Source organism: Natrix helvetica, assembly GCF_964273705.1.
Source record: "Natrix helvetica genome assembly, chromosome: 1".
Classification (NCBI taxonomy): Eukaryota; Metazoa; Chordata; class Lepidosauria; order Squamata; family Natricidae; genus Natrix; species Natrix helvetica.
The window spans coordinates 178154369-178181103 of record NC_138548.1 but is presented as its reverse complement, the minus strand read 5'-3'; positions in this window follow the sequence as shown (position 1 = coordinate 178181103).

Genomic DNA, 26735 nt, shown 5'->3' with positions numbered 1-26735 from the left:
GAACAAGGATTGGAAGGTATTGTCTTAGAATCAGGGAGGATAACTTGATTTCCTACCAAGAGTCCACTTATAGACAAGGACTTGCAAATTCAGAGGTGTCTCAGAACCTACAGATCCAACCTACTCAACTGGTAGTGATTTCTCACTTTTGGCTCAAGCCAAACTTCAGAGAGCCTGAAGGAGATGGTGCATCCTTTGTAAACTGCAGGCCTGAACAAAATGTGGGTATTTGGGTCAATGCTTGGTAATCATGTCAAATGCTCTATCTTCTTATTCATACATATAGTCTAATACAGTACATTCTCCTTCATGTCTTACTTAAATCTCTAGTTTGCAATCCATTTTTAAAGTATGAGATTTTCAGAAAAGACCTGGAAGACACCATTTTTATAGTTTGCATCCATCAACTTCTCAGAAATATTAGAGAAAGTTCTTATTACAACAGGCAGAGCTCTACAACATTTGGCTGTCTTCTTTTAAGGGGAGAGGGATAGAGTAAGATTAGCAATTTTTGATAACATGTCCAGCGCATTGTTGGTATAACTCCTTACAACATATGTCTATTGAGATTGTTTTGCTAACAAGATAGTGGAGCTTGTAGGGAGATGTTACTACTTGGGCTATATCTGATAAGCCCAATTAACATGACTCATTTGGTAGAGTGTGTTGGTCCATGAGTTACTGAATAAGGCCATGATGGCAAACCTATGGCACACGTGCCACAGGTGGCACACAGAGTCATATTTGCTGGCATGCCAGCTGTCAGTTCCAGCGCCAGCCAGCTGATTTTTGACCTTCTGGAGGGCCGGGGGAGGGAATGAACTTCCGGTTGGCCAATTGGGCCTGTTTTTCAGGAAAGCCTCCAGAAGCTGGGGAGTGTGAAAACGGACTCCCCCAGCCCCCCCAAAGCCATCCGGAAGCCAGAAACGGATAACTTCCGAACTTCTGGTTGGCCCATTGGGGCCATTTTTCGCCCTCCCCAGTCTCTGGAGGCTTTCCTGAAGCCTGGGGAGGGGAGGGCCAGGGGAGGCTATTTTTGTACTCCCCAGGCTTCAGGAAAGTCTCCGGAGCATGGGGAGGGGTCGTGCACACATGCACGGGGGGATCACGCGCATGCGCAGATGGGTGGGGAGGATTGAATTGGTGTGGGCACGTGCATGCGATAGTGTACATGCACACAATTTTGGCACGCTGTAAGAAAAAGGCTTGCCATCACTAGAATAAGGTAACAAATTGATAGGAGAGATAGCAGCAAATATGCCAACCCTTTCATTTTAGAGAACCATTTAAAGAGTTTGAATGATTCCTATTTAGTATCTATGCCTGTAACTATAAAGTGACCTAATTTGTTCTCTAATTGTATTTGTCTATTTTTTAAAATAGAGTTTGAACACACATATATACATCCTCCTTTACTACCCCAGGTGAAATACAAAAGACACTTAGGGGATATTGAAAATTAAAGGATAAAATTGAAACTAAAATGACCATCTCACTGTTTTATACCTTCTCTTATTTAAAAAAACCAAGTCGTTTTCTATTTTTTTTTAAGATGAAAAGATGGGAAATCTTAAACCTTAATCTTGCATTTTGTCTTATAACCAATTCCCAAAGTTATCAATGCCTTTTCTGACAATATTACATTTCTGCTGGCCCCATCTGCAACAACCTCTATTTTTATTTTTTATTTATTTATATGTCATGTTTCGAGAGCACCCATCTCCCTCAAGGAGGGGCTCTTTTTAAAGGATATTTACCTGACCACAAAAAGTTGCCTGTTCACTACAAGTTAAACAGGGTGTTGTTGTTGTTTTTTGAGAGAGAGAGAGAGAGTGCAGGCTATTAATGTATATTTTTTGGAAGTATCTGTTTTTTGAGCAATAATGCTAAGAAACTCCCTGGGGCGTATAATATCATAACAAAAATAATAGCAGCCCCAATATCTATAAAGATCTCTCCTTCAAGACACAGCATTGGTCAAATGAAATTCTTATAGTCAACTTGTTCTGGAAGAGAGTATGTTTGACAACGTTTCAGATTTTTGTGCTAAATTTGTTCCCATTTCAACCTTTCCCTCAGCATAATCATGGTAGAGTTGCCAATAAAGCAGCAACCTTTGACACAGGTGTAGGAGGAGAAGGGAAAAGATGTATATTTTGGGGAACCTATAGGCACCAGCAAATAGAGAGTAACTAAAAGAAATGAGACTGTTTTCCTTCAGAGTGGGAGGATAGAGAGTGAACAGGGAATCCAGAGGAAAAAGAAGTATAGAGGCCTAGACAGGCAAAGCACAGTATAAAAAGTAGTTTTATATCTGTCCATTGATAGAGAAAAAAAAAGTAGAAGAAAAAATCCAGGAAAGATTACATTGTCATAGTAGAGTCATAGTCATAGTAAGGACTACTAGATAAAGAAAGCTTGCACTGTTTACTCCCCCTCATGACGCTTGAGAGAGCCCAATGAAGCCATCTCTTCTTCCTCCTCTTCCTATTCCTCGGATGACCCATGGAACTGTCTGCCACTTTGCTGGGGGAAGGGGGAACAAAGAGAGCCGTGGACTGCATCCACATTGCCCATCCCAATGTATTCCCAAGGGCCGCTTCCTTCTGGGGAGGAAGAAAGTTCACCAATTAACCAGCCAGCCTTACCTCATCAGCAGCTATTTGAGTTGCTCCATTACTGTTTCCTTTTGCCCATCACCATTAAGATATTTCCAATATCTGACTCAGATCCAAAGCAATCATTGGTCACCCATCAGGCCTTACTACCAGCCAATTGGCTGCAGGGCAGAGGGAGGTGGGAAAGATGGGGAATGCATCCCTCCCATCTTCTCTTTCATCACATAACCTATGCATTAATGGGAATTGAAATAAAAAGTCATGATTATGTGGCCAGAGTTAATTGTGGTGCAATTACAGTGACCACAACTTTGTGAACACAATTGGTCTGAAGTTTCTTGAAATTTCAGTTACACTGGAGTAATGGATCCTGGAATTTGGATACAATCTTTAAGTTAGCCTATTTGAGGTACCCTGATTCAAAAACTCCTGCCCTTGAGGTACCATTTCACCCAGTTTAAGTAAATAGACAGGAGTAGATAGACAGTATCTCTCTCTCTCTTTCTCTCTCTCTCTCTCCCTCTCTCTCTCTCTCTCTCTCTATCTATCTATCTATCTATCTATCTATCTATCTATCTATCTATCTATCTATCTATCTATTTCATCTATCTATCTATCTATCTATCTATCTATCTATCTATCTATCTATCTATCTATCTATCCATTTTACCCAGTTGAAGTAGATAGGCAGGAGTAGATAGACAAGTAGATAGACAGGAGAATTCTAGTAGCATATAAATACTACAGAGGAAACATTGTACAGTCAATGTCATAGAAATAGGATAAAATCATTTGTATTAATGTACAATGTATACATAAGTTGTCTTTGAAATGGTTAAACAGGTAAATTGTAATTTATATTTTGGTGCACTGGAAAAGGGATTTCCAAATTCCCTGCCATTATGATAGACTTTCTACAATAAAGTGGTCTTTTGAGGAATGGTAATAGCAATAGCACTTACATGTTTATATCACTTCATAGTGTTTTTACAGCAGTTTATAGAGTCAGCATATTGCCCCCAACAATCTGCGTCTTCATTTCATGACCTCAGAAGAATGGAAGGCTAAGTCAACCTTGAGCCAGTCAGGGTCAAACTGCTGGCAGTGGAATGCAGTTTGCGTGCCATACTGCATTCTAACCACTGTGCCACCACAAGATCCTGGGCCATATTCTAAGCTACAGCTAAACAGATACTCCTCCAACTTTTATTGTTTAGAATCTAGAATAGGGGTGTCAAACTCAAGGCCCGGAGGCCAGATCAGGCTCAAGGTGTGCTGAGATCTGGGCCATAGGGCCACCCTGGGAACAGCGAAAGACTGGCCCGGAGTGCCTCTGCCAGTGAATACTGAGATAGAGAGGGCTGCATGTGGCCCTCCTGAGCTCCGTTTTTGCTAGCAGAGGGTTGTAGGAGGCCGTCGCAGTCAAAATGGAACTCAGGAACCTGTTTTCACTGGCAGAGCATTTGGGTCACTACAGGTTCCCCCGACATGAGTGATGTTGAAACTGGCCACCCTGTCCATGCCCACCCACCCACCCCAAGGTCAAACACAACCCTGATGTGGCCCTCAATGAAATCCACTTTGACACCCTTGGTCTAGAACATAATCCTGATTCAAGGATGAAAGTTAAGTAGAAAGCTTGAATCAGCCCAAGAATGCTATCTCACTGGATGGATCTTATGAAGCAGTTATTAAATTTTTCTTCTTCCAAGGAACTGACAGTCCAGGTGTTAAGGAAATGACAGCGGCTAAATCAGTTGACCAGAATGCTTACGGTTATGAGCAGCAGCGCTGCCTGTGTCTTTGCACTCTCACTCAATACCTTCTCTGCACCCATGGTGCTCATTGTCACGTGAGTTACTATGGTTTGAGAATAAGACTATTCTACTTCCCCACTGGGCAAGATCCAAGATGGAATCCAGGTGCTCTAAACTGGAGGAGGAGGAGGATAGTTCAGGGCAGAAATGATTTTAGCTGTTAGAACTGATTGATGCCTAATTTTAATAATAGTCCCGAAGCAGCCTGATTTTGAGCTCAGACCTAGTTTAAGATTTTGCACAAACTTAAATTCCCATGCTTTCACCTCCCCCATTCCTATTTTTCATATCTATCTATCTATCTATCTATCTATCTATCTATCTATCTATCTATCTATCTATCTATCATCTATCTATCTATCTATCTATCTATCTATCTATCTATCTATCTATCTATCTATCTATCCTGTATATCTCCCCTTCACATGTCCCTGTTTTAAAGTATGCACTCCGTATTCAGCAGTGGTCTGTTGTATCTCATCTGCTGCTCTGAACAAATTCAGTATTTGCACTCCTTCATGTATCCCCCATTGTTCCACATTGTAAGAGAAGATAGTTTACAATAGGCAATGCGCCTTTATAAGTCAACTGTTCACAGTTTGCTTACCAAGTATTCAATTTATTAATGTGTTCATATATTGACTTTCTGTCCAAATAGCCTTCAAGGACAGATACAATGTAAGAACAAGCTTTGCAGAGTTCAGCATTGCAAGAAATGGAAAGGTTATCCTTAATATATTTTCACCTGCATTGTTGTTGAGTCAGAAATAGACTCTGCTATAGAGGCCATAGGACAACACAGAGGTCTCACACAGCTCCAAAGCTGATTTTGGAACAATACAAAGACTCCTAAGAGATGGACCCTAGGACTAAGACTTTCAGTTTGTGAAGGTCTGCTATTTGAACACAAGGTTTCTTAGAATTCAGTTCTTCCTCATATATTGCAGGATATTTGCCTAAGCAAGGATACCATCTTGCTAATGCAATATTATATTATTCATAGTTGCATATTGAATTTTCACTTTACATATTATAAATTTATATTTGATCTCATTATTACACTTTCCTAGACCACTATATCCACCTGGGAGTTGTTAGGAAAAGTATTTAGCTTAGTTTTATTTTTCAATCCATGCTGTTACTCTCAGAGGTGTTGTTAAGCCAAGAGTTCAATGTTTTATATTTCTAATCATCCCTGCACTGCAGAGAGCTCACCAGATTCCTGATATTTAGAACTGTGTTTATATAAACTTGGAATGCATTAGATAGGTTATGGGTAGTACTTCCTTATCTATGGAATTATAAAGAAGAAAACTGTTAAACTCTGATAAATAATATCAATTAAGAAAGAACACTTATATCTGGCTGAAATTAACAGAAATTCTAATTAGCTGAGCCTGGATATTTTATTTAAACTCTGAGATGTTTAGCCCCATTGGCACCAATAGGAATCAACTAGTTTTGATCCATAACATAACAATGCTGTATTTTGTCAGTAGATAAACATGTGTGGGTCAATTTACACAGATGAACATATGGAAGTAAAAAATAGTGCATCATGGGTTTTTAATAGAGGAAAATTTGCATAATTTGTCTAAGTGCATTGTCAGTTTTTATAGGTGACACTGGATTCACTCTGAGAATCCATTATTTTCTTCTCCAAAAAAATTATGCAACAAATCTCCCTTCCACAATCTAATGCCATGTGGTTATAAATTCCACATAAATAACTGAAGTGTATTTAAATGCCAAGACATTCTCTGAAAATAACAAAATAGAGGAATACTTAATAGGGAGATTTTTTCATCACCTTCTTAGTCCGTATTAATATATGATGTGGGCATTCCATTGAAAAGGATGCTTAACTATTACCGGTAATACCAAAGGTCCTGGCTGATTGCCAGCTTGCCATGGACGCATCCATTTCCTTATTTTGAAAAGTAGAAAACATGGAAACTTCTCTCCATAATGTGGACACTTATTGTTGCAACTTTTGTTTCTCCAGTCTTGTTCTTGAACTGAGAACAGGTTGGCATGTTGACAAGAACTTGGTGAAGCCCAGATCCAGCTCCTCCTGGGTGAAATCCAACATCCATCACACAGTTGATAGACAGAGACACATATTCATATATATAAAACAGAATAACAGAGTTGGAAGGTCCCAACCCACTGATCAAGCAGGCATAAAACTCTAGTCTATACCATTTCAGAATGACTGTCCAATCTCCTCTTAAAAACCTTCAGTATTGGAGCACTCACAAGATGTAGAATGAAATCTCATTATGGTGAGACTTTGGATAATCTAGCTTCAAGTACAGTTTTTACCATAAGAGCATAAGCACCACAATCCATATATGCTGAAAAGCAATGCTAATGAAGATCAGACTTACTTCCAAAGAGCTGCGTCTACGACTGTGGCTTCTTAATAGCCCAATAACCTTTTATAGAAATATGCCAGTTACACTATAGTTCAGATCAACAACTATTTTTTTTCTGCAGAGGGTGGCAGGATAATTTGTCGAGGAAGATATTTAGTAGGCACATCTGAAGTAGTGAAGTATAGCAAAGTGATCCTCCAATTTCTTTCAAACATCTGTGTTTCCTTGTTCTTTTTGAATGTCCTCCTTTCTTTCACTTTCCCCTCCTTTTTTGTTTTTACCATTCAGCAAAAGACAGAGAAAAGGTAGCTAGTCTCACTGAAGTCTGACATGATCTTTTGTAGTCATGTCAAGGGATGTGTGCAGTCCTAGAGTCTCATGTTGCCCACATCTGAAGCATATCTAAAAGCAAGATTTATATGTGTCTATTTTTATCTCAAAAACTGTGATTGGTAGAAACTCATTCATATTTCTAAATATGAAAGAGAGCCTTGAGAAAGTGACACAGATTGACTGCTGCATCATCTGCCTTCATATAAAATAATAAATGAAGTCTTGTAGTTTGAGAAATGAAACTATGGGAAGCCCCATTCCATACCGATTCTTTTTCTTATTTAGAAATAAAACGGCATGATAGATATATAAAGTGAAACTTGTGGCAGAGAACTCTTTTTCTTCCCATCTTAGAAAATGAATTGCTAAAGAGCGCGGTATTCAGTGGAAGGTGGAATGTCTTGGCAGATTTTAGGTTGATGGACTATAGCATGGGTATCAAATTCACACCATCACGTTGCTGTCACTCTGATATTTCACAACTTGCGAAGCTGACGTGGGTGTGGCCTGCACATGACGCATCCATCCCATGGGCCACCACTTTGATGCCCCTGAACTATAAGGGGGTAATACCTGTTCTGACCCCCCTTCCTCCTTTGCCTACACAGAACACGCTCCGGAACAGTATAAGGTAACAAGGTTTATTGCACAAACAGAAGGTTCCGTGTCAGTAAACCACCAAGACAAAACTCACAAAAACAAAACACGAAAGCAGCTATCCAGCTTGCTAGAATTCCAGACTAGAACTTCTGGCATAAGTCCTCTGTTGACTGCTGCAAAGGGCGTATGCACAGTCAACCCTTTTTATAACCTGGAGAGGAGCCTCCTGATCAGCAGCTGAGAGTTCTTACCGCTGATAATTACGCCCACGCTCCTTGCGTCTATGGGCGCGGCGATAATGAGCGTCCAGGAACTCCCTGTTCAGCTCTGACTCACTGTCTCGTGACTCCTCCCCACTGCTCCAAGGCATGGCATTGGGAGCCCCCCTCCTCTGGCTCTCACCGCTGCTCCATGCCTCAGGCGCCTCCTGGTGGCCGACCAGACTCTCTGATCCCTGCTCAGCGTCGGAACCCTGTCCAGGGTCCTCCACCTCCTCTTGAGCCGACTCATAGGGACCCTCACTCTCGGAGTTTGGTGGCAGCGGCAACGGCTCCTGCTGGGCCACAACAAATAACAGTATTGAAATTCAATTTTTTTACTACCAGTTCTATGGGCATGGCTTGGTGGGCATGGCAGGGGAAGGCTATTGCAAAATCTCCATCCCCACCCCACTCTGGAGCCACCCAGAGGTGGTATTTGCCAGTTCTCTGAACTACTCAAAATTTCCACTACCGGTTCTCCAGAACCTGTAGGAACTTGCTGAATTTCACCCCTGGGTAATACCCTCATTATTACTGATACAAATTCAATTCTGATAAATCCTTCAGAAGTATCAGATTATACAGGTAAAGCTGACATTAGCACTCCGGGGTTACCCTGGATGTATCTTTTAAAGTTAAAACATAATTGAAAGTACCAATTCCATAATTTCATTGGAAGAATGTTAAAATCTGAGGCAACTGTTGCTTCATGAGTTGAAATATTCACGGTTGTCATTACCAGGGCTTGTCTCTATTAGGGTTTTATTTGCTTTGACTTAACCCCCCCCCCCCTTGCTTTGATGTTTCTGTTTTGCCAGCTTTGCAGGTTTCAGTGGGTTTCATTTGCTTCAAGCTATCTGAGATGACAGGTCGGCAAAGAAGATATTAAAATAAAATTCTACTCTATGATTTATCACCAACTTGCCTAATTAAATCAGGTCTCCAGCTTCTCCCAGTCTGTTACGGATAAATTGTTACAAGTCTATAATCTGCTAAGAACAATCAAATAAATGTATTAATTGTTGTTTCTGAGGAACTTAGATGAATGAGAGACTTGGCAGAAGGAGAAAGTTTAAATCTGTTGGTAAGAACGAAAGTGCTCCTGTATGTAAATCCATGCATAATGCTCTCAATCAGCTTATGTCATTTAGTCTTTCATATTTCCAGGAATAGTTGTACAACTTCCCATAAAGGCCCACAAGTGGTCCTGAACTTACTACTGCAATTGCGACTGGAATTTTAGTTGCAGGTTGAGACAGTCATAAACTGAGGCACTCACGTGACCAGACCCAATTGTACAATCATTTTATGGCAGTCATTAAGTGAATCACATGGTCATAAGCATGAAACAATTTTCCCAAATGGGTGAGCCTTTTTTTGCCAGAAATCAGCAAAAAAAAAAAAACCACCAGAAATTAGAGAAAAAATGTTGGATGCTGCAATCATAAATGTGAGCTCATTGCAAAACTCCAAAATGCAGTCATGTGACCATGGGGGCAATGTGATGTTTTATAGGATGTGCTTCACGGGCCATAAATCACCTTTTCTGAAGCCTTTTCATAACTCCAAATGGTTGTTAAATGACCAGTCGTAAGTAAAGAACTACCTGTATTAAGTTCGTCCCTTCCTTCCTTCCTTCCTTCCTTCCTTCCTTCCTTCCTTCCTTCCTTCCTTCCTTCCTTCCTTCCTTCCTTCCTGCCTGCCTGCCTGCCTGCCTGCCTGCCTGCCTGCCTGCCTGCCTGCCTGCCTGCCTTCCTGCCTGCCTGCCTGCCTGCCTGCCTGCCTGCCTGCCTGCTAAAAATTTGGAGACTGAGTTCTAACCACCACCTTATAAACAAAGCCAGACGGATGATCTAGGACTAGTCACTCTCTCTCAGCCCCGGGAAGAGATGGCAATGACAAACCACTTCTGAAATCTTGCCAAGAAAACTGCAGGCACTTGTCCAAGCAATTGCCAGGAATCAACACTGACTTGAAGGCACAATGATAATAGCACTAAATTAAATTCCCTCAACCCCCTGATTCCCTTTTAAAGCAGGAGAGTGCAATTTTGTCTAGGCAGAGGGCCACATTAGGCCTTTACTAGTTAGTCTGATAGCAATACCTCCAAGATCTGCAAAAAACAAATCAACGAATATGTCGTAGTTTGAAAAGGAGTAAATCCAGGCATATAGGTTTCTTTTTAATGTTAACCTTACCCAGAGGTGGCTGCTATGGGTTCATCCGAGTTTGGGAGAACCCATAGCTAATGTTATGGCCGGTTCAAGAACTTCCAAATTCCACCCATGGCTGGCCACACCCTGCCCACCCTGCCCCTCCCCTCCCCAGAGTCTCCACACAGGAGGCCAAGTAGGCCACGCCCACCATGGCCACATCCACCCAGGCAGAGACCCATTGCTGAAATTTTGAAGTCCACCCCTGACTTTACCAGCCATACCCCAAATCATAATTACCAATCCATTTCTCTCTAAGCAACTCCTCCATGGGAAGGATTGTTGAGAAGCATGTTGGCTTGTGTGTGAATATTTACATATTCCTACTTTTGTTCCTTTCTTCAGTCTTTTTCCTACTCTGGAGCAAGTGGAGACCCCATTATACTACTTTGGTCCTACAATGCAGGGTCCTTCATTTGTCTATATAACTTTCATACAATTGTCATGCCTACCAGCCTTGACTTAGGAAGGTGGCAGAAATTTACTATTCCACCTCTACCATTTCAAAGCTGGGAGGAGGTACAATTCTGGACAGACAGCAGATGGAGCTCTGCTTGCCCGTCTCTGAATCATAGTCTGTCACTGCTTTTTCCAGGAAACTAAAAGATCATAATGAATTGTGAATTGAGAAACTGTAGGTTTCTGTAGGTGTTTGTTGATGACCAGTTTTCCTATATTGCACAATATAAACAAATAGCTAAAAGTAATGCACAGTGACCTTTGAATGTCACATTCTGCTCCCTGTGGCATCAGATAAAACTTCTGGTAGATAGATTTTGAGATATCACAAGGGAAAGAAAAATACTGCTACTGATTATAAGTAAAACACTCTTTTTTTTCTCCAGCCGAAACTGTTGTGCACGGCACTGCATTTATTGGAGAGCTGTGCTGTGTTTAAGGTGGAACAAAAAAGGCTTTGTGGTGGCATTTTGAATATGGTACATAACAGTACATGGTAAGGAAAAATGTAATGGCTGGTAATGGCTTAATAACAAGTTTATAAATAAGTAGCTTAGTCTCTTGGAGTATTTTTAGTAAATGGATTTGGGAACAGTACAAAAGTAATCCCCCACGGCCAATTAAAGTCTCTTAATTCAACAAAGGCATTGTAAATGGGGAACTAGAGATACTGTAAATAAACATACATTTAAGAGAGGAATTTGAACAGCTAAACCAATAGAAAATCAGCTCTGATTTTCAGCTTTGTCTCATAAATGGGAAAGGGGGATATTGAAGAGAGAGGAACCGGTGTACAGTTATGAACAACGTAATTTTTGTTTGTATTTCATGGCACTTATCTTGAATAGGGAGGTAAGTGAAATAAGAACTTCAAAGCTTTACTGACACTGCTTCCTCCAAATCAATACTATGATCAGTCCCTTCCGTATTAACCTTCACTGTAGGAAGAGAGTCATGTTGGTCTACAGTGGCAAAAAAAAAATGAGTCTGGTAGTTTTCTGATTAACAACGTTTCATAAAAAGCACAAACCTTTGTGCACTTCATCCGATGCATGAACCCTTCTCACTTCACCCCGATTTAAATCCTATATCAAATTAGGCCACTCCATCCATCTGTTGCAGTGAGTTGCAGCCTATGAAAGCTTAGGATGTTTAATGAAATATTTTATCCAGAAAAGGTTCTACCAGATTCCTACTTAATTTTCAAGTAATGTCTACTAGGTAGGTATGACAAATTTCAAAGCTAAGAAATAGAGAAAAATACAGTTCATAATGTACTAGACAATCCATTACATATTGGTCCATCATTACAGAGATATTTGCTTACCTAAACAGAGAAACAAAATGACCATAAGTGGGCAAAAAAAGCAGTGGGAGTGGGAGCAATTTACAACTTTAGGTCAGCTTGACTGCCACTGATTGTTCTCTGGGAGGTAAATGGGGGGCCACACTTCCAAAGGACTAGGACAAGATTGGTCTACCTGATCTCCAGCAGCCAAAGAAGGACTTAGCCTTTGGAGGACAAGGGTGGGATTGGTCTACTGAGTCTCTGGGAGGTGGCACAGCAATATTAAAACTATCACAAATTTGCCAATTTTCAAATGTACAGGAATCATGGATCCTGGATTTTGGACACATTCTATAAGCCTGCCCATTTGAAGTACTTTGGTTCAAAAATAGTTGCCTATAATGCACTACTTCACTCAATTAAAGGTAACAGACATGAGAGTTTAGTATACTACTAAAACTAGATAACTGGCGACCAATTGGGTCATTGTTTTAGAGATATTTCCTTACCTAAACAGAGAAAGGGAATTACTAGAGGTGGGCAAAATAGCAGTAGGAGCAGAAGCAACTTTCAATTTCATGTCAGTTTCTGCATTGAGTTTCCTTGTGGCAATGAGCATTGGAAATTTTTTCTTCCTTCCTTCCTTCCTCCCTCCCCCAACCTCCCTTCCTCCCCTTCCTTCCTTCCTTCTTTCCTTCCATCCCATCCCTTCCCATTAGCACACAAGTAAGTGTCAGGGAGAGAGGGATGGAGGGAGGGAGGGAGGGAAGGAGGGAGAGTAATGTGAGCACAGAGGTAATGGTTCTATATTGGAAATGTGAGTAGCTGTCAAGGAATGTTGAAAATGAGGATCATGTGAAATGGCTAATGTGGCAGCACAGCTATGGTGTTGAAGCACCAACACCTTGGCAGTAATGAAGTAGCCACAATTTCCCCAAATTCCGTCTCCTAGGAAATCATGGCTTCCACCATTTTAAAAGTTAGCCCATTTAACTCAACTTGGTTGAAAACATTTTGTCCTGTTTCATTCCATTAAAGGTTACAGACACAATAATTCTAATAATATATAGATAGATAAATGGCATTTCTTCATTTCCTCTCTCCTTTTACACTGTATTTTTCCTTTCTGAGAGGAATAGTTGGGAGGTTAATCTTTGAGGTGCCAATGAAGTGAAACACCTGGCTTTCCACTGCAGTTAACTTTGGTGCTTCTGCCTGCTCAATTTTTATCTTTATGAAAGCCTGGCTGAGTGTGCAAACTGTGCCTTTAAATAAAAAAAAAAACCTGAAGGGCACATACAGCAGATGTACTGATATGTAGTGTCGTGTGCAATGGGATTTGGTATGATAAGCTTCCATCAAGCAAGAGGATCAAGTGCAAAGCAGACAACTGTGGCTAATACACTCATGAGCAAATATTTAAAAAGTCAAGAGTGAGATCAAACAACAACAATCTGAAAGAGCTTGTTGTTTTTCCGCAGTGTTTGTATTCCAGTTTTGATTGAAGCAGTGGATGTCAGGTGAAAGCAATCTTTCTCAACAGATGTGGGAACACTTTGGGAGGCCAAGTTGATACGGCCTGAGGATGGAAAGTAGAGCAGATATCTTAACTTGCCAACTTTCTGAACTGGTTTATGCCGCTTTGCCATTAACAGCGTTGATATTAGTCATTATCTATTACTTAATTTAAATAATCTGATTGAGACATCATCTGACTCTGAGACATGATCTGGCCTAGGCTTTATGTTTTAGTCTTACATCGTTCTGCTGCTGGAAAATGTTAAAATGGCTACAAATAACCAACCAAATCTGCTTGTAATCAGCAACTTTAGCAGTTCAACAGCCCACATTGGTCTCTCTCTGGAGCATTTATTTTCCTTGGCTAATCTTTTATTGCAAAAAAAGAGCTTCAAATCTGAGGTAACTGTGCACAAAACAATAAGAAAAAAAATATCTGCATTACATACCAAGTCTGCTGCTTCCTTGAAATGTTCTGTGTAATGCACATGGATATGTTTGGGAGGTCATATTTATTTGCAGATTGAAATTTGTCTTAGAATAGAGCAAATGAGAAATCTCTTCTGTGCAAATATTTCCCAGTACACTATTAAAAAAAAGGACAAATTAGTTTGGGATTTCAATCACGTTGAAACAATTTTTTCCACGCTTTGGAAAGATGTTATAAAGAGGCAATAAAGCGAATAATATTATAGCGTTATACTGGGCATAACAATACCCAGCCCTAAAAATGTTTTTATAGATTCTTTTAAAATACTAGTGTTTCAAGTGAACCTGGCGAACTACTGATTCCTATTTAGTTCAGTGCAGGACAATGTGTGTGCCTATATTTCTTGCATAACCTCAACATCCTTGTTATTGCTGCATATTTTGAGGGAATTGTGATTTAACACTAGGGCTGGAACCCAAATTCAATAAGACACTAAAAAGGTCTTCTGGCAGGTAACCTGTATTGATATCTGAAAGGCAGTGGTGGGACTCAACCAGTGTAACAACCGGTTCGATGAGCAAGCGCTTCGCGCGCCTGCAGTGCATTTGAAAACTTACCTTCTACTGCAGCCCTGGTGCAAAACGGCCGAGGTTCAGCAATCGCTCTGCTGTGCCTATCAGCTGGGCTTCAGAAAAGGGAATAAAGGCCAGTATAGCGCAGGGGCGGGGCGGCCCACCTGATCGTTGGAGCAAACCAGTTCGCTCTCAGCTGATGGGCGGAGCTACCAATTCACACGAACTGGTCCAAACCAGGTGAATCCCACCCCCGCTGAAAGGACCGTAAATGTTAGGATATGCCAACTTTACCCGTAATAAAGATAAAGGCAGGCTCCACTTAGGTTGTATCCAATCCCAAAACTCTTCCATTCTCCCATCTAGCTATAGTTTATTTATGTATTATATTTATATAAAATTATATGTGCCCATTTAGCTATCTGAGGTGACCCTGAGTATGGTTATAACCTGGATAAGCTAGGCTGCCCTGAGGTATCCTATTAGAGTGGGTTAAATGTGTCCAGGCTTTCCATGCTTGGAATGACCTGGAAATTACCTATCTATATTTCATGATCATTTCATAAATCATTTGGGAAAACAAGTACACAGTTTTTCTCTGCCATCTTCTTACCAGTGTCCTCCCTACCCTTCTCTTTCCTATGTTTATCTGCAAATGGAGATGAGCAATAACAATGTGGTAAGATAGATAGAGGGAGGTTATTAATTTTTTCAAAAGCCTTTCCTAAGTATTTTGATGTTTTGCAGAGGAACAGTAGTGCTTAGGAATTATATCAGGAAAATGAAAAGGGAGGAAGAAAGGCATTGTTATGTGGGTGGGGAATCTTCATTCATGCTGTTGTTATTATTCCTGGAAGGCTAACAAAAGGAATGATATGGAGACTGTTTGGGAGACAGGAGGAGCTGTTGGAATGGGCTCTCATTTCCTTCCTTCCTTCCTTCCTTCCTTCCTTCCTTCCTTCCTTCCTTCCTTCCTTCCTTCCTTCCTTCCTTCCTTCCTTCCTTCCTTCCTTCCTGGCAGGAGGGTAAACAGAAAAAACTTCTTTCAGCTAGGACATTGAACTGAACAAGTTAAGGACTTAAAGGGCTTACAAATGGTTGTTCTATTGCTTGAGTCAGACTCAAAAAGATGTCCCTAACATGAGGAGGAGGAGCCAACATTGCGACAATATGGACGTGCGTTCTCGATGCTCCGAGACCACAGCCGATACTTTTGCCGCTGGGTGGTCCAATTGGACAGAAACCGTCCCACAGAGACGGTGAACAGGAAGAATATGTCTTGCTGATCTCAGGGACATCACAAAGTCCCTGATCGATCCAAGAGAAGTTCTTCAAGCCAGTGACAAAAAAGTCCAGCCACCAGGCTGATGAAGTTGGGGCGGCTCCAAAATGGAAGGATACGGAAAGAGAAAGTGTTTCCAGCTGATGAGGAATTTTTATTGTTTTAAAAGAGACTGCCTATAAAAAACCTAAAGTTAATTTGAATTTGAGAACAGAAGAAATAAGTGGCACAATTAAGCTTTGAATGGTTTTGGACAGTGGGTTATCTTACTTCTTAAATGTTATTTTCATGGATGGAATTTATGCAAGCCTTTTAAACTGAATGGATTAAGCTTACTTCTTCTTCTTTTTTCATTATTATTTTTTGCAATCCATGGAGTAAAATTCTCCTTCTTCTTTATTATGTTTGTTTTTCCCTTTTTCTTCTCTATTTCATTGAAGAATTTGACTTTTTTAAAAACTTGGAATAAAAAAAGTTACAAAAAGCAACAAAGAAAATTGTAACAACAGAGGGAAATACGATACTGCTACTTGGCAGTTGGAGGTTTGTGTATTGGAAACAAAACACTTTTACTTTCCTCAGTGATTATTCTGGCTTGGCACTTCAAGGTCTCACTGTTTTGTCTATAGAGAGTGATAAGAAGAAAAACATACAGATGTTCCTTTGAAGTATATCTTTAACCAAAGAAAAGTGAAAATAAGACCTTATGGTGAATTTATGTTTAATCATGTAAAAACCTTCCAAGCCAGAGCAGCAGTGTTTGTCAGCTGGAGATAATAATAATAATAATAATAATAATAATAATAATAATAATAATAATAATAATAATAATAATAATAATAATAATAATAATAATAATAATAATTTTTATTTGTTAGCCGCACCCTCTCCCAAAGGACTCGGGGCGGCGTACAATAAAAACACATAAAATACAAATATAGACAGTACATACACAAAATATAGATGTATACGTGTCTATAATGACACAATCTCAACAGCAGAAAGAAACTTTAAGTTTGCAAAAGATATTATTAGAAATTCAGAAATTATCAAACACATTTGAGAGGATGGAGAAGAAGTTGGAAAACCTAGAGCATCTAACAATAAAATATGATGAAGAAGTTGGAGATGTTTATCAAGTGGAAAAAATGGAGGTTAGAGTCCTAAAAACCAAAGAGAAAAATGACTACAAAGAAATTAAATCCGCTGATATCTATGGTGATTGGATGGTGTCTGGAAATGGAAAGAGTGGAATACGGAAAGAGAAATTAAATAGAGGGGAACTCTACCCCAGATGGCAAGATACAGAAGAAGAAAGAAAAGAATTTATGGATTTAAAGAGAGAAATTTTGTTAGCAACATCGTTGAAAACACTACTGACAATTAAAGATAAGCTGATTAAGGAAACAGAAGAAGGGCATCGAAATTACATGAGAGACTTAATAAGTAATGAGTTGCAAAGAGGAGTCCATACAAATTTGATTAAGGAGATGATTAGAGGACTGATACCACAAATGGCAGAAGACATGAGATTGTTTTGCTACTGGAAAGATACAGGTTGATAGATGAAAGGGTATAATTTAAAACTAGTTAAAGTTAGTGAAATTTAGTGACAATAGATATAGCTAAATAAATAATTTATAATGATAATAATGTATACATATGTATTGCTATTACAAGTAATAATTGGATAGGAATATTGAATGGTACCTATGAAAGAAAGATTAGAATTTTTTTTGTTATATATAAAGGTTAATAAAAAAGAACTAAGTTAAATTTAGTTAAGTTTTGTTTACTAGGGGGAAAATGTTATGATAAAGGACACAGTCAAATAAAGGAGGGATAATGATAATAATGTATATATATATATATATATATATATATATATATATATATATATATATATATATATATATATATATATATATATATATATATATATATATATATATATATATATATATATATATATATGTTGTATTTGTACTGATAAATAAATAAAGGGAGACTAGTATAGATCTATTTTGAGCTAATTAGCTCTCATCAGCTAGGTAAAGGTTCCCCTGCACAGGCATGCTAGTCATTCCCGAGGGGGTGGTGCTCATCTCTGTTTGAAAGCCGAAGAACCAGCTCTGTCCGAAGATGACTCCGTGGTCATGTGGATGGCATGACTAAATGCCGAAGGCACACAGAATGCTGTTATCTTCCCACCAAAGGTGGTCCCTATTTTTCTACTTGCATTTTTTACGTGCTTTCGAACTTCTAGGTTGGCAGAAACTGGGACAAGTAACGGGAGCTCACTCCATTACGTAGCGCTAGGGATTCGAACCACTGAACTGCCGACCTTCTGATTGACAAACTCAGCATCTTAGCCACTGAGCCACCGTGTCCTGTTTACCATATAATTTTTCATTAATTACCAAATTTAAAACATAGTTCATATGTAACAATCATAGCACAAATAATTTATGTCACTTTATCTGCAAGACAGAGAAGCTAGTAAAAAAAATGGTCATAGCTGAGATAATAATAATAATAATAATAATAATAATAATAATAATAATAATAAATTTGAATTTATTAGCCGCTCCCTTTCCAGAACAGGACTCGGGGCGGCGTACAATAGAACATATAAAACACAAAACATATGTACAGACACATAAACATACATATATACAAGGACATACATGCACGGAGGATGTATCTGCATGTCAGCATGTACTATATGGGATAGGCAGGAACAGAATATGAACACTAAAATTACTTCAAAAGATTTTCAGCGAAAAATATAAAAACTGATTGATCTCTTGCTAGGTGTGCTCTTATCCTTTGCACACAGGGAGAGGTTACCTTAATAGGCAAATGTGCTAATGGAGGGGAGGGGTGTGTGGACATAATGAGGCACTCTAGGGAAGCATATGGCAACCATCAGCCAATTATTATTGGAAATAGAGTCTCTACCTCTAATTACCAGTAGTAATATTTTTTTGAATCTCACCACTGGTGACTATCCAATATTTTCTTGGCAATCTCAGAGATAAAGTGCTCACCCTTTCAGGACTGCTTAATATCTCCTTCAATCAGGAAATTTCAAATTTGGATTTCTCTTTGTAAAGTCTCCAATCCAAGTTCTTGTCTTATCTTACGGTAAATCCATACCTTTCACTCTGTGACATTCCCCCCCCCCCATGTATTGGAAAACTGTTATTAAATCTTCCCATAGAGACCTCATCTTTAGGATAAACACAAGTTCCTTAAACTGCTCTTCATAAGATTTAGCTCCCAAACCCCTAATCATTCTTGCCTATTTTCTCTGCTCTCTTATTAGTTCCTCAGCATCCTTTTGGTATTGTGGTAACCAGAACAGGAGACAGTATCCAGGTGTGGTACTATCACTTCCCACAATCTGTTGATGCAAATCAGAACTGCATTGGCTCTTTTTGTAGCTGTGTCACAGTGCTGACTCATGCTTAACCTGTGGCCTACCAATGTTACTGCTTCTTGCAAATACTACTTGTAACTCAGGTATTGCTTTCATGTATTTGTGCCAAAGTTTTTCCTGCCAAGGTGCAGAATCTTCCTCTTCCCACCATTTAGTAATATTTTATTGGATACAACTCAATGTTTAAGCCTATCAAGATCAAGTTGAATGTTGTGTCTATTTCCAGGGGTATTACCAATCCATCCCCCCAGCATTTGTATATACATTTTATGAGCATCCCTTCCATTCTCTCATCTAATCCATGTATTAAGATTTGAAGAGTACTTATTCCAGGTCACAACTCATTGCATTCCTCCTTCACTGTGGATGTAGACCCATTAAGGACCATGTGTTGGCTATGATTGTTCATCCAACAATGAATTCATCTAGTATAGGACCATTATTCCCACTTTATTCAGTTTATCAAGAAGGAAACTGGGGTCTACTTGTTCAAAGGCCTTACTAAAGTCTAAGTATACTACATTTATAGATTCCTTTGGTCCACTAATATAGTCCCACTGTCAAAGAGCAATATAGGATTTGTCTGCCATGGCCAATCTTTATCAAATCCATGCTGGCTTCTGGTAATAATGCTGTTAGCTTCTATCTGCTCATAAGCCTACTGTGTCATTATTTTTCTAGCATTTGCCCAGATATTGATGCCAAAATGATTAGTATGTAGTTTCCGGTGTCCACTTTTTCTCCTTTTAAAATACTGGAATAGTATATAGAAGTAAACAACAGCCTAACCGAGAAGCTACTAAGAGAAAACAATATTTCCACCAATGCTGACAGAGCAAACTAGTATACATAAAATCCTTCTCACACTGAAGATGTTACTTACAGTAGTCTGGAAGCAAAAAAAAATCAATCTCAGAAAGCACAAAGACTCCACTATGAATGGGTCTCATATCTAACACGCAGTAGTCGCTGGAATTTTGTTCAGATGGTGTCATTGTCTCTTCTACAATAAATCTACTAATCATTTGTATCCTTGAGCCCTTGTTTATCTCTTTCCAGCCAGGCTTTCTGACAATTTTGTTTGCCTGGTTCCAATTAAAAAAGCAGCAGCTGTGAACAGCTAAAACACTGTGAACCTGAAATATTTTCTACATGTGCTAATATAGTTTTGTTCAGAGCAGAAGAAGAATTTTTTTCAATGAGTGGCTTTAGAGTGTTGACTTGTTTTCGGTAATCTGTTGGACAACTGGAGGGCAGCATCTCATGATGATTATTACTGTATTTTTCAGAGTATACGACGCACCCTTTTCTCTCAAAAAGCAGGCTGAAAAACTGGGTGCGTCTTATACACTGAATACAGCATTTTTGCCTCCTGAAACCCTGTCCCCTTCACCAAAATGGCTGCACCCATAGCCTCTAGGAAGCTTTTAGAGAGCTCCTGGGGGCTGGGGAGGGCAGAAATGAGCAAAAATGGCCCGGGTTTTGCTCAATTTTACCTCCCCCAGGCCCCAGGAGCACTCTATAAGCTTCCTAAAGGCTATCCATGCCCTTATTTTTATGAAAAACGGGCCAATTTTTGCGAAAAATGGGCTGTTTTTTGCTCATTTTTGCCCCCCCCCGGAATATACTGCAATCTCCCTAAAGGGTATTCATGCCTTTGGGAGGGAGGGAATGGGCCCATTTTCACGAAAAGCTGCTGTTTTTGGGAGGTTTGCAGTGTAAAACATTTTTTTAAAAAATGTTCCTCTTCAAAACCTTGCTGCATCTTATACCCCAGTGGGTCTTATACTGCGAAAATACAGTATTCTGTTGCTTTGCATGTACACTGAGTGCTTCTGTATCGGAGACAAATCCCTTGTGTGTCGAATCACACTTGGTCAAATAAAGTTCAGCACAGTCCAGGCCAGTCCAGGCCAGTTCAATTCAATTCAATTCAATTCAATTCAATATAACCAAATTAGGCTGATCTCAAAAACTGAGTAGGATCAGACCAAATTAAATAGATGATACCAGCAAATACCAGGATTATAGGCTGGATAGTATAAAAAAAATCACTGGCAAACAGCTATTGTATTACTGCAAAGAAAACTGCATGGTCATTTGGTCATTAGAAAGCAAGATCAACTTGAAAGAAGTTGGTTTTTACTTTTTAGAGCTTGCCAGGAAGCTGCATCATGAATATTTTCTTCCCTGTCTTTTCAGTGAGGATAAGTTCATTACTTATAGCAGAACTTGTGTTGTGGGTATCATACAACACAGCAAAGCCTTGAGAATATGGATCTACACTTCCACACATGTACGCCCATTGAACTATCTTAATTACTATCCATTTGTTCAACTGTACAGCAGAGGACTTGAAATGGGAGCCCAGATATGTGGAAATAAAAGCAAAAGAGTGTAATTAATAAGCAGAGTGAAAGCAGACAGTACCTAAGGAAATCTAATATTTTAAAATACTTATTTCATGGAAGTTTCTATCACATACCTCTTTTCTCTTTGTTTGAGTTATTTATCTCCTTTGATTATTATTCAGTATTTTAAATTTATCCCTAATTAATTACATTCATAACTGAATTTGATTCAAGATGACATGGGTCCCAAGGTGCTTTTTCAGGAGGCAACTAGACTTTCTTATTTTTCCTTCAAGATGTTTTGCTTCTCATCCAAGAAGCTTCTTCAGCTCTGACAGGATAGTGGGGGATGGAAGGATTTATATTTCTTGCAGACAGATGGTAATTTGCATTATTTTAGAGGGTCTTTGAAGCACTTGGAGGTTTATCTGTGTCCTTGGTGGGGGTGTCACCTGAGTAGTGCTCCTGGTTTCTGTAGTCTGCATTTCCACCCCCCCCCTGGAAATCCATTCCTACTCCCACACCATTCAAAGGGTGTCCATTCCAAATTGTATAGCTAAAAGTCTGTAGAGATTCTCAGTCATCCAGATCATGGTTGTCCCGAAGGTGCTTTTTCAGGAGGCAGTTGGACTTTCTTGTTTTTCTTTGAAGATGACATGTGGTATAATTAAAATTACAAAAGCACTACAATCCCAATGAGATTCTTTTTTCCCTTTTTAAACTGCTTGGACTTAGAACTCTGATTTGTAGAGTTCCGCTAGAGCTCCGTGTTCTGCGGGGCGCTTTCCGGGGAACTAGGAGTGCTGCCGGTCCCCTTTTCCAGCATGGGGGCCGGGTCCCCAGTAAACAGCTACCCTGGTTTCTTTTATGACCCGAATGGGTCCTCCAGGGTAGCTGGGTGTCTGGAAAAAGCTTGAGGAACGCGAGGAACGAACTGAAAATGCAGCCGATGGGAGGAGGCGCCCGGAGAAGCCGCAGAGAGGCCGTCTGCGTTTGGAGCCGATTGAAGGAGAGGCAGACGGCCTCGAAATGGCGGACGGAGTGTGAGGAGGCGCGCCGATACCAGCGATGCCGAATTTGGACTTCAGGTTGGAGGCTGGTGACCTAGGACCATCTGGGACCGTGGATTGAGGTGGCGAAGGCTGGAAGCGCCGGACGCCAAATCCCTCGGCTTGCAGCTTGCTGTGAGAGGTAGCTGTGGGAGCTATGGGAGGTTTGAAAAGGTTTAAAAACCATGTTGGCCGAATTTGCGAGGATTGGAGACCGGCCGGGACTTTTGAGGCCGGCAAAGACTGGATGGATAGGCCGAGAAGGAAGCTGGAGGCCGATGGGAGGCCGGTGGGAGCGGCGTTGGGGCCTGGAATGGTGGTTTGGGGGCCAAATTCGCAGTTGCAGGCCAAGGCAGGATTAAAAGCCTAGGACCTGGTAGGAATAGGACTACGACTATGATTCAGGAGGCTGCATAGAGACTGGGGGGGGAGCTTTGTTGGTGGATTGCCAGGAGGCCCTTGTCATCGTGCACTTGACTGCACCCCACCTACCCCCCCTGCTGACTATTTATTAATAACTGCCCCGGATTCCATCTGCGTGAGCCCTAGAGGACCTCTTCCTATCCTCTATGATTCACTGCTGATTGACCATCTGCCCCCTGCCTATTCCAACTACAGTCCAACTACCCCTTGCCATTTGCCACCTACCCCCCCCCCCACCTCTTGACTGTCATCTAACCAATCTATTACCATTACCCCCCCCCATCTAAGTCTAATGACTGGACTATTCCGTTTTGCTGCAATCATGCTCTTCAAATTTTTATTGGATTATGACATCTTCAGCACAGACCCTAAGCCCCGACGATGAACTTTTTAACACTTTATGTATTTAAGGTCAGACCTGATCCTACTGTGAGAGTCCCCCCTCTCGCAGGTGTGGCTCTCTGCCCTTTCGAGGGCCCACCTTGATGACGGATTTATTAATCCCGAGAGGTGGAGGAAGCGGAGACTCAGGGGGTTTTTAGTTAGTTGTTTTTTAAAAATTTGTAGGGGTGGGGTCTCAGGGGTTGTGGGGCGGGTGGGTCAGATCAGGAGCGATGTGAGAGCCGGGCCCCCAGGTGTGGTCGCGAGCAGAAGGGGTGGAAGGGAGGAGGAGGGGGAGGATACCATTCCTATACAGGGCTCTTTAATTCCAACAGTCGCAGGGAGGGGCAGATACGTGGACAGTTTAAGAACTTACAGTCGGTTGGGAGACCGTGGTTGCTGGTTACACCCGGTCGCTTGTACCAACCCCCGCGTTCTAGGTGGTCAAGAGTTACAGACCCAAGGCCTGAGGCTGTTGTTATGCAATGGGAGGTCCGTTGTTAACAAGGCCCCCCTCATTCACGATCTAATTTTAGAGGGGGAGCCGGACCTCGCGGGAATAACGGAGACCTGGTTGGGCCACTAGGGAGGTCTTCCCCTCGTGGAAATGTGCCCACCAGGCTACCGAGCATTTCACCAGCCCCGGGCCCAGGGAAGGGGCAGCGGGGTGGCAGCAATTATTCGGGAGGACTTTGAGCCGAGGGAGTCTACTGTGCCACAGACGTCCGGATGTGAAGCCCTTGTTGTGAAATGGGGGCCTGGGAGACAGTTGGGCCTGCTGATAGTATACCTGGCTCCTCGCTATACATCAGCGGCCCTGCCCGAACTCCTCGAGCTGATCGCATCGGTGGCGGTTGAGACCCCCAAACTTTTAGTGATGGGGGATTTTAACCTGCCGTCGGTGGGGGAAGCATCAGAGGGGGTTCGGGAGTTCATGGCTTCCATGACAGCCATGGACCTGACTCAAATGATTCAGGGCCCAACACACGAGGGAGGACACACTCTGGACCTTGTTTTTGTCTCTGGCCAGTGGCTGAGTGATCTGGGAGGAGGGGACTTAACCATCACTCCCCTGTCATGGTCAGATCACTCACTCCTTCGTCTTGACTTCCCTGGTGCTACCTCCCGCCGCGGGGAGGCGGAACCGGAAAGTTCCAGATGGTTCCGCCCCAGGCGCCTGATGGAACCTGATAGGTTCCAGACGGAGCTTGGGCCACCTCCTGTAACCTTGACCCGCCCCCGGGTAGAGGACCTGGTGGTTGCGTGGAATAATGCAACTACCGGGGCCTTGAACCGGGTGGCGCCTTTGCGGCCTCTCCGGCGGCAACGATCCACCCTAGCCCCTTGGTTTACCGAGGAGCTGAGGGCGATGAAATGCCGCAAGAGACGTCTAGAGAGTCGTTGGAGATCCTCTCGCTCCGAATTTGATCGAACACAGGCACGAGCCCATTTAAGGACGTACCTTGTGGCATTGAGAGCGGCCAAACGCCAATATTGTGCCACTCTCATTGCATCCGCGGAGAACCGCCCTGCCGCCCTGTTTCGGGTGTCCCGCTCCCTCTTGTTTCAGAGGCCGCGGGAGGCCCCCCTACAGGGCAGGGCAGAGGAATTTGGTAAATATCTGCAGGATAAAATCGCTCAAATCCGGAGAGATTGGGTTCCTGTCAGTGATCCAATGGAGACGCCCATGGCGAGTCTTGAGGTATCGATCTGGGAGGAGTTTGACTTGGTTGCCATCGAGGATTTGGACAGATTGCGTGGACGACTGCGACCCACCACATGTTTATTGGACCCGTGTCCCTCCTGGCTTGTACTGGCATCCTGGGAGGTTACACGAGACTGGCTCCTGGGCCTAGTGAATGCTTCGCTGGGCGAGGGGTCTCTCCCGGCCACCTTGAAAGAGGCGGTGGTGAGACCCTTGCTCAAGAAGCCTTCCCTGGACCCTTTGGAGCTGGCCAATTATCGTCCTGTCTCCAACCTTCCCTTTCTGGCGAAGGTTGTAGAGAGTGTGGTGGCCTACCAGTTTCCACGACATCTGGAGGAAAATGATTATCTAGACCCGTGCCAGTCCGGCTTCCGCCCCGGTCACAGCACGGAGACGGCCTTGGTCGCGTTGGTGGATGATCTCTGGAGGGCCAGAGATAGAGGTTGTTCCTCTATCCTGGTCCTATTAGACCTCTCGGCGGCTTTTGATACCATCGACCATGGTATCCTGCTGCGCCGGCTGGAGGGGTTGGGGGTCCGGGGCACCGTCTTGCGGTGGTTCGGCTCCTACCTTTCTGACCGGACGCAGCGTGTGTTGGCAGGAGAAGAGAGGTCGACCCTACGCCCCCTTACTTGTGGGGTGCCACAGGGGTCGGTCCTCTCGCCACTCCTGTTCAACACATATATGAAGCCGCTGGGTGAGATCATCCGTGGTTTCGGGGTGGGATACCATCTGTACGCTGATGATACTCAGCTGTACTTTTCCACCCCGAACCACCCCAACGAGGCCATCGAAGTGATGTCCCGGTGTGTGGAAGCCGTACGGATCTGGATGGATGACAACCGACTCAAGCTCAACCCCTCCAAGACGGAGTGGCTGTGGGTACCAGCTCCCCGGTTCAGCCAATTAATTCCATCATTGGCCATTGGGGGCATTCATCTTGCCCCCGTGGAGCGGGCGCGCAATTTGGGCGTCCTCCTGGATGCCCGGCTGTCCATGGATGACCATGTGACAGCCGTGTCAGGGAAAAAAAATGCCCTGGGAAAACTGAGATCAATGGACCGTGGCTGATTCCCTTCTGCATATCTTTTGAGATATTGAGAAAAATAAAAGTCTTTAAAAGTATTCTAATTAATAAACAAACTTTAATAATAAAATAAAAAGTAAATGAAACAGAAAATAACTAATTGGTTACATTTTGATAATGAAAGCTACGTCTGCCAAAGTTGGCTGCCGAACAAAGAAGAGAAAGAATTTTTGGAATGTGTAACGCGTGCGCAATAAATCACTTTCAGATAACATTTTGTTTTATGACCTGCGCAATAAAGCTTTCTTAGTTTAACTCTTGAGTGTCAGTTTAGGCAGTTCAGGCCTAGCAAACTTTTTAACATCGTGACAAGCCGTGGCAAGGGGGGTCGTTCCACCAGGTTCGCCTGGTGCGCCAATTGCGCCCCCTACTGGACCGGGACGCCTTACGCACAGTCACTCATGCGCTGGTGACGTCTCGCTTGGACTACTGTAACGCTCTCTACATGGGGCTTCCCTTGAAATGCACCCGGAGGCTACAGTTGGTCCAGAACGCAGCCGCGCGGGTAATTATGGGGAGTACTAGGTAC